The sequence below is a fragment of the Stegostoma tigrinum genome, chromosome 28, assembly GCF_030684315.1.
Source record: "Stegostoma tigrinum isolate sSteTig4 chromosome 28, sSteTig4.hap1, whole genome shotgun sequence".
Lineage (NCBI taxonomy): Eukaryota > Metazoa > Chordata > Chondrichthyes > Orectolobiformes > Stegostomatidae > Stegostoma > Stegostoma tigrinum.
Window position 1 is genome coordinate 35,642,618 of NC_081381.1, and position 12,460 is coordinate 35,655,077.

The 12,460-nt window shown below is 41.7% G+C and overlaps 1 protein-coding gene across 7 annotated transcripts in view; it reads right to left on the reverse strand.

Moving 5' to 3' along the window:
* LOC125466721 (rho guanine nucleotide exchange factor 10-like protein) overlaps window positions 1-11,994 on the reverse strand; it is a 187,874-nt gene extending 175,880 nt beyond the window's left edge. For 5 of the 7 annotated variants that reach the window (XM_048561636.2, XM_048561635.2, XM_048561637.2 and 2 more), the window contains exon 1: window positions 11,412-11,993. The gene's annotated coding sequence lies outside the window, so the exon portion shown is untranslated. Of the gene's footprint in view, window positions 1-11,411 lie in introns of all 7 variants that reach the window. The other 2 variants (XM_048561632.2, XM_048561640.2) reach the window with 2 other exon arrangements.
* Between the last annotated feature and the right edge of the window lie 466 nt (window positions 11,995-12,460).

A 12,460-nucleotide genomic window follows, 5' to 3' on the forward strand; every position in this document is an offset into this window, starting at 1 on the left:
TTCTTTCCAAGACTACTTACCAAATCTGAAGATATTAGCATATTAGGGATATGATCTAGATACAAAATATCCAGACACCTTTCCTGCTTGCTGAGGGGACACCTTGTGTCCAGTTCAGCCTCCAGCTCACAAACTCTGAGCTGACGGTCCTCAAGCTACAAAAATTTACAGTGGGTGTTTGCCCTGTGTCACAACACCATCCAGAAGTTCCCATATGCTTCAGCCATGATTACATCACTTGCCACATTTTATTTCAGCGCCATTTTTAGAATAAAACCAGTTTCAGATATTTTGCTAAATTAACTAACTTCAGGTGTTTCTAAGTAGCGAGCTTGAATGTCCTTGTTCAAACCTACAGTCACAGAGCTGTACAACATGGAAACAGACCCTTCAGTCAAACTGTCCATGCCAACGAGATAACCTAAATTATTCTACTCCCATTTGCCAGCATTTCATCCAAATCCCTCTAAACCTTTCCTCCTGATATACCCACCTAGATGATTTTTAAATGTTGTCCCACATGGTCACTGATTTGTCTCTTTTCCTCCTTTTAAAAGTGCAGGTGTTTTGATCTCCTTTTCCCAAAATTTCAAAGCAATGCAACAACTTATAAAACAGTAACTACTGCTTGTAGGAGTCAAGGAAATCAGCTCTAACACCGAAAATACTTCAAAAAAGGTCCAATTCTTACCGCCACAGCTTTTTTTTCCCATCTTCCACTTTGGGTTATCCAGAATCCTAGATTGAATTTTGAATTTAACTTGCTAATTCCTGTTAAGTCTTAAATGTGAGATACAAATAGCATTTGATAATGTAGAAAGAGGTTAAGGACAGCCTTAACCATAAACTTGCTAGTCATTCAAGAAGCCAGCTCCCCATCATTTTCTCACAGGCAATTAAAGCTGGGCCAGAAATGTAGGCCTTGACAGTGAGGCACACATCCCATGAACAAAGAGAACTCTTTTCCTGTGGAAGACCAGGAAGATCCTGAGGTGGCAGATGATGGACTAAAATCTGGCTCAGTGCCCAGGCTGAGAAGGGGCAGCAAAGTGTACAGTATCATACAGCCTCCATGGCTCCAGACTGTCTTCTCATAAAACACACACAATAAGTCACCAACTATTGAATTGCGAGAATGAAAATGCTGAAATAATAAATGGCACATTGTTTAATCCTGAGAACCAAACCCCGCCCTATCCTTACCCAAAATGGCCACTTATTCCTCTTACCGGTAGTGGCACCACTTAAGCTGACCGTAGCAAAACACGATGACTACACTAGTTAAGAACTAAAATAAGCAGAAACCAGTATTTGTGGATTTTCCCAGCCTACGTAACACAATATCAGATGAAGTACTCCCCTGACTGAGCTCAAGATGGATCCCTCACCTCTAATACCTGGAGTATCTCACCAAAAGCCATACTCTTTCCTTCCATCAGCTAAAAAAACAGAAGCAATCATTTTAAAAATCTCCATTCTTCAATTACCAACCCTTTGAAACTGTGCTACCAGGGAGGCAGTAGAAGAAGGTAGGGCAGCAAAGTTTAAAAGGCATTTAGACGGACATATGAATCAGCAGGGAATATATGGGCTACAAGCAGGCAGATGGGATTAGTTTAGAATAGAATCATGGTTAGCCCAAAAATGGTGGGCCAAAGGGCATGTTTTGGTGCTGCACTGTTCTATGTTCTATTTGGTACCAAGTTTCTATTTCTGAGAGTTAACAACCTTAAATATACCAACAACTGGAGCATAATTGTCCTTGGTTACCCTTCACTGTGGAGCATTTGTGGAGAGAAAAAAGTCAGCCTAAACATTACATTCTTGATACCCTGGGATAATAGGAACTGCAGATGCTGGAGAATCCGAGATAACAAGGTGTGGAGCTGGATGAACACAGCAGGCCAAACAGATGCTTAAAGTTTAAAGTGCATTTGAATACACAAGGTAGCTGTACAACCACCTCACTACCAAAGAATCAGTCGTCTAAGTTTATACAATGTGAATAATCACCTGAATAAACTGCTTTTACATTGCCTTGCTTGTTTAGTGTAATATTTTATCTTTTCCCTCTGTTATCAATTTCTTGGTCAGCTTTTATTGATTTTCTTAAAAGCCTTCCAACCCTCAGGCTTCCTTCACTTTTTGAAAAAGTTTTAAGTGCTTCTTTTAATCAAATACTAACCTTAACTGTCCCAGTCAGCCATAGTTGTGACACAGTGGAGTTTTTAATTCATGAGGGAACACATATTCATGGAAAATCCTGTATTATTTCTTTAAGTGTTTGCCCTTTCTTATTTACTAGCATATGTTTCATTCCAATTTCCCAACGAACCCCTTAAAATACAATTAATTTTATCAAAATTTACAACTTAATCACATAATTCTCAAGCGTAATATGAGACTCTTCACATTATGATCACTCTTCCCTAGAGGATCCCTCATATGAGATTGTTAATGAACTCTAACTCATTATACAAGATATGTTCTAAAAAAGTTCATTCCCGGGATAGTTCCCTGGCATATTGTTCCCAAAAGGTTTGCACACTGACATCCAATGGGATAATGTATCCACTGAGACCAGTAGGTCTGTTTTCCATGCCTAACCAATATTCAGTATAAACAACATGTGTCTCAGCATGACAATACATGACGGTCCTTCTATCTATTGCTTCCTCTGCTACCCACAATGGATATGAGGCCAGGCTGCTGACATTGCATTGCAAAAATGTAGTCAATCTCTAGGGAGGCAATGTCATACAAAACTCTTATTTCACTATAGTAGCCTGCTGCCTGATGCACACTAATCCCTCAGAGGTTGACAGGAATATCACTTATGAAGGCAGGTGTTTTTGTTCATTCTTCCAGGGAAATGTAGAGCTTTCCAGGGTAAAAGGCATGCAAACCCATCACCTTGTAGCAAAAGTGACTCCCAGACGCATTGCTGACTTGGCTTTAACTGGATTTCAACAATCAGCCAAAGACTTGAAGATAAGTAGTGCTAAGCTGGTTAAAACACCCGTGGTATTTAAATCATCTTCAAATGGAACAAGCTCCTGTTTTCTGAACCCCAAGTTACCAGCATTTGTTTCCATCAGGTACAGGGTTGTACCTCCTGAATTTGGATTCTCTGGTGCAGTAACCTGCTTAGTCTGCCACTCACAAAAGATTATGCTAGTGCAAGTGATACAAGAACAATTCTCACAGAAGCACAGTGGCTCAGTGGTTAGCACTGCTAACTGACAGCACCAGCAACCTGGGTTCAATTCCACCCTTGGGTGACTGTCAGCGTGAAGTTTGCACATTCTCCATGTGGGTGCTTCGGTTTCCTCCCACAGTCCAAAGATGTGTGGACTGGCCATGTTAAGTTGCCTGTAGTGTCCAGGGGTGTGTAGATTAGGTGGGTTATAGGGATGGGTCTGGGTTGGATGCTCTGAGAGTCAGTGTGGACTTGTTGGACCAAAGGGCCTGTTTCCACACTGTAAGGATTCTGTGAAAAGGAAATGCCAAATATATTGGACAAGCCAAGCATGAGTAGACGAAGGAATGGTTTGAAAACTCCCCTGCTGATCCTGACATATGATCTCTCATTGTCCAAAAAATGTTTTGGTTTGGCAAATGTTTGGTGCTAGGTGGCTGAATTGGGGAGATACAACCCGTGCTTCCCCTGAGGGTGGCACAATGGTTAGCACTGCTGCCTCACAGTACCAGGGACCCGGGTTCAATTCCACCCTTGGGCAGCTGTCTGTGTGGAGTTTGCCCATTCTCCCTGTGTCTGCGTGCTGCCGGGTGCTCTGGTTTCCTCCCACAGTTCAAATGTGTGCAGGCTGGGTGGATTGGCCCCTCTAAATTGTCTGTAGTGTTCAGGGATGTGTAGGTTAGGTAGGTTTATAGTGGGGTAGTTTTGGGTGGGATGCTCTGAGGATTGGTGTGGAATGTCAGGCTGAAGGGCCTGTTTCCACACTGTAGGGGTTCTATGATCTATGAACCATCAAAACAGGCCAAGAACATACAATCATGAATAGGCTATTCAACCCATGCTGTCAGTTGCACCATTAAATTAGAATCACAGCTGAGTCAGAACTTAACTCCACGTACGCAATTTTACGTACTTCCCTTAACACCTCTGGTAAATAAAATATCTCTCCGACTTAAAACTGTCAACCGATATAGCATCAACTGTCTTTCGGATCTCCAACATTCACAGCATTTTGGAAAATTTTTGTTTGGGGTAACAAGTCCCAAATTTCTATCGCCACTTACTTGTGCAGTACTTCTTAATTTCACCCCTGTAATTATTATACCTCAACACGTCAACATAGATCCAGCAACCAACTGAAGTCACGTCTGGGAATGACACAGGAGAGGAAATCGTGACACCCCTTGGGCTAGACAAGAGCAGTGCACTTGTGAGTGGACTACTTCTCTTTAGAATAGCTGGGGAGAAGAGGAGAGTTCTATGAACTCTCACATTGTACATGAGCACTGTTGTGGACCAGACCAAACCCCCTTAAAACACATCAAAGAAATAGTCTAGACCCTCCCTTTTATATTATTTAGAGGCAAGTATAAGGTGCTGCGTTCCAAATGTGAATCAACTGGTCAAACCACTCGGCTTTAAGCAAAACACACTTTATTGTTACACTGTAGTTAAAATACAGACAAAATAGGAATTTGCATAATTCTTAACAAAACAATATGCATGTTTAACTGCTACTCATCAATAGTTCCAATAAAGCAGCATCCCATAAACACATCTTTGGCAAAAGCAAATGCATCAAAACAGATTTCCCTCATTTGCTATCTCCTCCAGTCTAGAAGAAGGAAAATTGACACAATGAATCTAGCAGCAGAGAAAGAATTCCAGCTTCTGCAGCAGCAGAGACAGAGCTGTATCTAGCAGCTTCAAATCCAGAAACATCAACTTCAACAAGTGAAAGCAAAACTATAACCCTGAGTCTGTGTGAGCCTGACTCTAGCCACTCATGCTTTTTTGTCTAATTTTAAGAAGAACCCAAAGCTATTTACTCTGCTTCCCATAGAGCAGACACCTCTTCACCAGGTTTACAACACCCCTGTTCAAGAGAAACAGGACAGAACAAATCAATCTTAGAAGCACATTTTGTCACAAGCACAAAGGAAAAATAAACTTGCATAAGTACCAGGGATGCTCACAATGTACATTTTCATTTAAGTTATAGAATCAAAGAGTCATATACACAGCACAGAAACAGGCCCTTTGGCCTAACTCATCCATGCCAATCAGGTTTCCAAAACAGAATTAGTCCCATTTCCCTGCATTTGGCCCATATCCTTCTCATCATTTCCTATCCATGTACTTGTCCAAATGTCTTTTAAATGTTATAACTGCACCTACCTCTACAACTTCTTCTGGCAGCCAATTCCATATGTGCACCACCCTCTGGGTGATAAAGTTGCCCCTTAAGTCCTCTTTAAATCCTTCTTCTCTCACCTTAAACCTATGCCTTTGGTTTTAGACTCCCCTAACCTGGGGAAAAGATCTTTGCGATCCATCTTATCAATGCCCCTCAAGATTTTATAAACCTCTATAAGGTCACCCCTCAGCATCCTACACTCCAGGGAGAAAGGCCCAGCCTATCCAGCCTCTCCTTATAACTTAAACCACTCTTTCCAGTTTAGTAACATTCTTCCTGTAGAAGGGTGACCAAAATTAGTCCTGCCCTGGTTTGTCTTACTAAAATACACATTTCGCATTTATGTGAATTAAACTGCGTGTGGTATTCCTCAACCCATTGGCCCATTTGATCAAGATTCTGTTTTTCTTATAGATAACATTCTTCACTGCCTACTATCACACTAATTTTGGTGTCACTTACAAAATTACTAAACTGCCTCCTTTGTTCTCATCCAAATCGCTATATAAATGACGAACAACAGTGGATCCAGCACTGATCCTTGCATCACACTGCCGGTAACAGGTCTCCAGTTTGAAAAGCAATCCTCTGCCAACATCCTCTGTCTCCTACTGTCACCAATTTTATAACCAGTTGGCTATCTCTCCCCGAATGCTATGTGATCTAACCTTACTAAGTAGGCTCTCCTGCGGTACCTTGTTAAAGGCCTTACTAAAAACCATATAGACAACATCAACTGCACTGCCTTCATCTATCCTCTCAGTCATCTCTTCTAAAAACTCAGTCAAGTTTGTGAAACATGATTTCTCACACACAGTAGCATGCTGATTATCCCTAAACAGTCCTTGTCTTTCCAAATGCATGTAGATCCTGTCCCTCAGAATCCCCTCCAATTATTTACCCACCACGGATGTTAGGCTCACTGGTCTCTTGCTCCCTGGCTTGTCATTGCGGCCTTTCTTAAATACTGGCATGACATTAGCCATACCCCAGTCTTACAGCATCTCTCGTGTAGCTGCCAGTGATACATGTATCTCCAGTAGGGGTGCTGCAAATTCTTCCCTAGCTTCACAGAATGTCCTGGAATATACATGATCAGATCCCGGGGATTTATCTACCGTTATGAGTTTTAAGACGTTAAGCACCTCCTCTTCAGCAAAATGGGCTCTTTTCACGACATCCCTATTTACTCCCCCAGGTTTTATAGCTTCCATGTCTTTCCCCACAGTAAATACTGATAAGAAATATTCATCTAGGATCTTGCCCATCGCCTGTGATTGCACACATAAATGACCTTGTCGACCTTTAAGGGCCCCTATTCTTTCTCTAGTTACATTTTGCTCTTGGTATACTTGTAGACTCTCTTTGAATTCTCTTTTACCTATCTGCCAAAGAAATCTTGTGTCAGCTTTTCACACTCCTGATTTCCTTCTTAAGTGTACTCCTACACCCTGTGTACTCATTAAGTTATTATTACACTAACAGCATTGTGCAAGCAACAATATGTTTGCTAAAACTTGGAATCAGCTATAAAAGGAGAGTATGAATGAGAGCTTGGTAACTTATTGCATGCAGAAAAGGGCATGTAGGTGGACCGTCTTAAAATGGAAGCATTGTAGTAGGTCCCAGGGAAGGGACCATTCACTTGAATTACAGTGTTGCAAGTGAGCTGTTCATTGAAAGAATGCCATATTTAACACTGAACAAGCAGGCACATCGGTACATGTGGGAGCAAACCTTGACTCTTTGCCCTTTCATGAGACTGACAACAGTGTCTGGTGTAAGTATGAACTTTTTGCTGTATCCGTGATTTGCTTAGTGAATGTGTGTTGCTGATTTGCAAATGTTAGTGCAAACGGCAATGTGAAATTATTCATTTGCATCAAAGTTGACAGCAGGGTGATCTAATGAAGCTTTAGCAATGCTGTGCGTCTAGCAGAGGTAGGTTACTGACCCGCTTACAGTATGTGACAATAATATTGATGGCATCCCTGATAAAGACCCTAATTCATTTTAAAAAAAACAGAAATATATATATGTCTGAATGGCGTGTGATTGTGTGACTGTCGTGTGGCATTGCCAAATCAGTTGGAGGAACGTCCATCGCTCCTCAGTTTCTACAAAACCTAATATAAGGGCAATTTTGAAAAGAAATGGCATTTTGTAGCCTTTGTGAACAGGCAGTCATTGGGATATGGGTGGGGGAGATGGTGGTTGAGGTTGTGAAATGTGATAGCCTCACAACAAATAGCACAAAGGAGATGTCAAGAAGTTGGTGGCGGTCAAAAACCAATGTAATTCTACACAAACGAGTCATAAATAAACTTTAATGAGACACTACCCACATTGATGCCAGGCTCCTTAAATTCTCTTTCGCTTTCTGCCTTGTGCTTAGCAACCTTCAAGAAACACGGAATTTAAGTTGGGAGATGGGGGAAGTGCTGTAGGTTGCAAACTTAAAGCTGTGCATTCAGAATGTATAAATTGCAATAAATTTGCTTCATTGGTTGTTTTTATAAATATGAAAATTCTAGCGAAAGGGCCATGGTTCATTGTGAAGGGTAATTTTCTAAATATTAAACACTTTGGTCAACCTTCTCTGTGTACAGAAGGTAGCTCAGAGGAAAAGGACCAAGGTAAGATTAATACTATACAGTTGACTGCTACGGGGAGAAATACTAATAACGCGAATAACGCGGATAGTATCAAAAATTGTATTACAATATTCTCAAACAAGTAACATTGTACAACTTCCCTCCATAGGACACTTCACACATGGCAGCACATCGTATATGTCAGCCTCTTTGAACAGCTTGTATCCTCCTGAAGTCAACTACTATTCTCCAAATTATTTATTACATTTCTGGCTGTACCATATACAAAATTTGCAATTTTACTCCCATTGTCCAAATCCAGTAATTGAGACATAACACTTCAATGGTCCTAATATTGAACCATAGGAAACTCTACTACATACTTCTCTCCATTCGCCACTACATTCTGTTTCCTTTCCCTTAGCCAATTTCATATCCATGTTTCCAAATGTCAATTCAATCTTCTATTTTCCAAATAAATCCATCAGGGATTTCCTACTATTTACAATGGAAACCGTTAAACCAAGGTTCAATTTGCTTTTTCAGCCAGGTGGTTATAAAAGATGTCATGACAAAATTTTGACAAAGAGCTGGGAATTATCCTTGGCATCCTGGCAAATATTTATAATTCAATCCACAACACAATGAAAATTATCTTGTCACTTTCACATTGGTGTGTGTAGAAGTGTGTTGAGCAAAAATTAAATCCTGCACTTCCTGCATTATAGGACTAACTACATTAAAAATGTACTTCATTGGTGCAAAAGGCTTTGAGACATTATTGGTCGTGAAAGGGTAATATATATGCAAGTCTTTCTTTACCATCAACTGTTTTCTTGAAATTCCACATAAACAATGTTCATATTTAGCAAATGCTGCTTTTACTTCACCAAAGAACTCAATAAGGTCACTCAGACCTGATTTGCTTTCAAAGAATCAATGCTGGCTGTCCCTTATCAACCCAAATTAAAATGGATGCTGCTTTGTACAATGGGCTTAGTAATTACCCTGCCTTTGAGATTATACTGACTGCCCTGCACTTACCATATTAATACCTCTCCCATTTTTGAACAATATTTGAATTGCTCAGTCTCTTAGCTCCATGGCAGCAGACACTTCTCAAGGGTTAACATAAATGGGCACCAGTCAAGCATGAACCAAGGTAGTAGTTGTCATTGGCTTGCTATTCTGCTTGGTTGGCATTCTGGCCAAGTCAACAGTTGCTCAATAGCAACAGTTGCATTTTTTTTAGCTAGATTTGCTAGAGATTACTCAAGGGTGGGAATTCTGGCTGATATTTCTCCTTCCAGAGGTTATGTCCAATTGTACCACTCCAACCAGTGCTCAAATAAGACTTTTCTTATCTGATCGATGCAGTTACACACTGGTCAGTCCATTAACCAACTGGGTTAATGGGGAAGATTCTTTTCTACTTAAATCAATAATTAATGTTAAATCACATTCATCAACCACACCAGTTTCTCCTCCAGACTACAACAAAGATTAAAAGCTTTAACATAATAAGTTAGTTTTACCTACTGTTTATTCAGATCCTCAACAACCTTTTCTTACTGACATCACAGCAGGCTCCTTGATTGTCAGCCCATCATATTTTGGAACATTTTGTGATCCCAGACTGCATCATCTGGGCTTTAAAGTATATTGTGGAGCGAGTTAGAACCTGTTGTTGAATAATGGATAGATGCTTCGTAGTATTGATGAGTCAACAACTTTGTACACTGCAGAAAACGAATCATTCATTCACTTACCTGACTATAAAATGCACTGCCTGCTCTACCTGTGTGTTTTAAAGATTGAAAAGATCCATGATCTAATCTCTTGTTGGGTTGATTTTCCTGTCATCAACCAGTGTGGCAGTAGGAAAAAAACTACAATGTAGTTCTGTGCCAAGGCTGAGAATGGGTAATGAATCATAGAGATTGTGCAGGTTGAATTCCTCCCAGGCAGTTCTCTGGTAACACACGCACGCCACCAATCATGAAATGTGAGTATGAAAATGCTTAAATAATATTTAGCAGGTTGCTTGATCATGGAAACCAAACCTTACCCTAACTTACCTAATAGTCTCAGCTATGACTCTTGAGCAAGCAATAAAGTGGCCACATATTCTCCCCACCAGTCCTGGGAGCAACAAGCCAATTACAGTGCAACCTATGTGCTACACCAACTGGGAACTATTAACCTATTGCAGACCATTATTTGCACTTGTGATCCTCCTCAATTTAGGGAGCACAACACCAGACTAGGCACTGCCTCTACTGAGCCCGTGGACGGATCCCTCACTTCTACGACCTGGATTACCTTACCAAAAGCTATGCATTTGGCGCCAAGTTCCAATTCCTAAACAGTATGGAGTTAACAACCTTAAATGGGGCAATAATTGGGTCGCAATGGCCTTGTGTGCATACTTGTGGACACAGATGACTGTGCTTTCCATCTTACTGTCCAATAGTCAATGTCTAGGTTTGCACATCGAGAATAATCAGTGCCCGCAGAACTGTAGACCAGCAAAAATCGCCAGAGCAGAAGAGATTGGCAATGAAGAAAACTTTGGAAAAATTGCAAATGTCTCACACAGAGCGCTGGAACTTCCAGCTTGATGCCACATCGTTCAATATTTTAAGGGCACCGTGTCGGCGATGCGTCTCAATGCTTGACATATTGCTACAATGGTTGGGGCACTGGACCTCTGAGCCATCCCAAAACCAATGAAATAAATTTGCATGGACTCAAACAGATGCCAGAAATGGGCCAAAGAGACATAAGATCACAAGGTGTGAGTTTGATCATATTTTCCAACGATGATCCAGTCCTATTGCCCTTCCTAGTTCTGCGTTCTAGAAATCAGCTGGACTTCCAGGGAAATGCAGTGAACTCTATAAAAAAGGAAAGAACTGCGGATACTGTAAATCAGGAATAAAAACAGAAGTTGCTGGAAAAGCTCAGCAGGTCTGGCTCACTGGACCTGAAACGTTAACTCTGATTTTTCTTCATAGATGCTGCCAGACCTGCTGAGCTTTTCCAGCAACTTCTGTCTGTGTTCGTGAATTGAACCTCAGTCGTTTTCCTAAAGAAGAAAACCCTCCCACTTTATCCCGAAATGTACGGATACACACCCTGAAAGAACACCGCCGTCACCCGGAATTGGTATTTCGCAGTTACTCAGTAGCTCGCCTCGGCGAAATAATTCAGCAGAGCCTTCCGACTGGATAATAGATTGAACTTGCATTATGTGTCCCAGTGTCGTTCTCTCTCTCTCCCTTCCCTTTGTGTAAGTGGAATGGAGAGTTGTCTGGGCACACACAGTCCCGCTCTAATACATTGGGATGGCAAGGCGAGCCAGTGTTGGAATGTCCTCACTGTTTGAAACGCAGCATCTTGGCTGCAGACCCTCACTTACCCGGTTATGCTTTTGTCACCACATACGAAGAGCAAGAGGCTGCAATGATTCTGCGGGACCCCTAGCAACTCGCAACGTAAAGCCTGCCCGCTCATATTCTCCGCATCAACGGGCCACATTCAGTCCGCACAGCCGTCAGAAAGGCAATCCTTCAAGAATAACACTGGCATGTCTGGCGGTGAAGCCAGGACTCAAGTTGTTTTTTTCTCTCCTCCTCCTCTTTCTGATTAATAGAAACAGCCTCAGATCCCGCACAGAGCTGGGCATTCATACAACCAATAGGATCGCTCCGCAATCCTCCAGGGCGTTTGAGTCTTGCAGCAATGAATATTTATCAAGTCTCTCTGAGCTCTCTCTCTTTTGAGCTGCCTCCAACGTGCGCTTTTTTTGTTGAAATATAAATTTCCAGTTCAAATCTCTTCGTCGGCTTTCAGAATTTCTCTGGGAAAGGAGGTGGGGCGACAGCAAACAACACGCCAGGAAAAAAAAATCTGGGTGGGAGTTGAAAGCTCATCGCTGGGAACGGGCAGATTTCATTAGACTTTGGTTTCCAGGATACAGCAAACCCACCTCCCGCGATGACGGCGGAGGCATGATCTCGATTGTGGGGGAAGCCGGCTTGCTCAAGCACTAACCCATCCTCGTTGTTATAAAGAAATTTGCAGTGGCCAGGGAAACGCGTTGAAAATATCATTGTGCCCAGATTTTGAGATTCTGCCCTGCTGACGTGATAGAATTTCTGGCGGGGCTGTGGATTAATTCAATGAAATGTTAAAGGTGAAATTCTGCAAAGGCACGGTTTGTGTCATTAACCCTGTGTGGGGAAATACTGGAAGAATGTCTACTTTTAATATTTTTAAGCAGTCACACACCTTCTGGAATGTGCCTTAGCAAAGGAAGAATGCAGTGGTTTTTGGTGGGGTTGATCCCAGGCGGCTGGGTGACGAATGAATCTGTGCTCTGGGATCTGTTCCCCAGGATGCACACCAAGACAAACATGGATTGCACCTGGAAGACCATCAACTCAATGAAAGACACTCTTTGGTCTC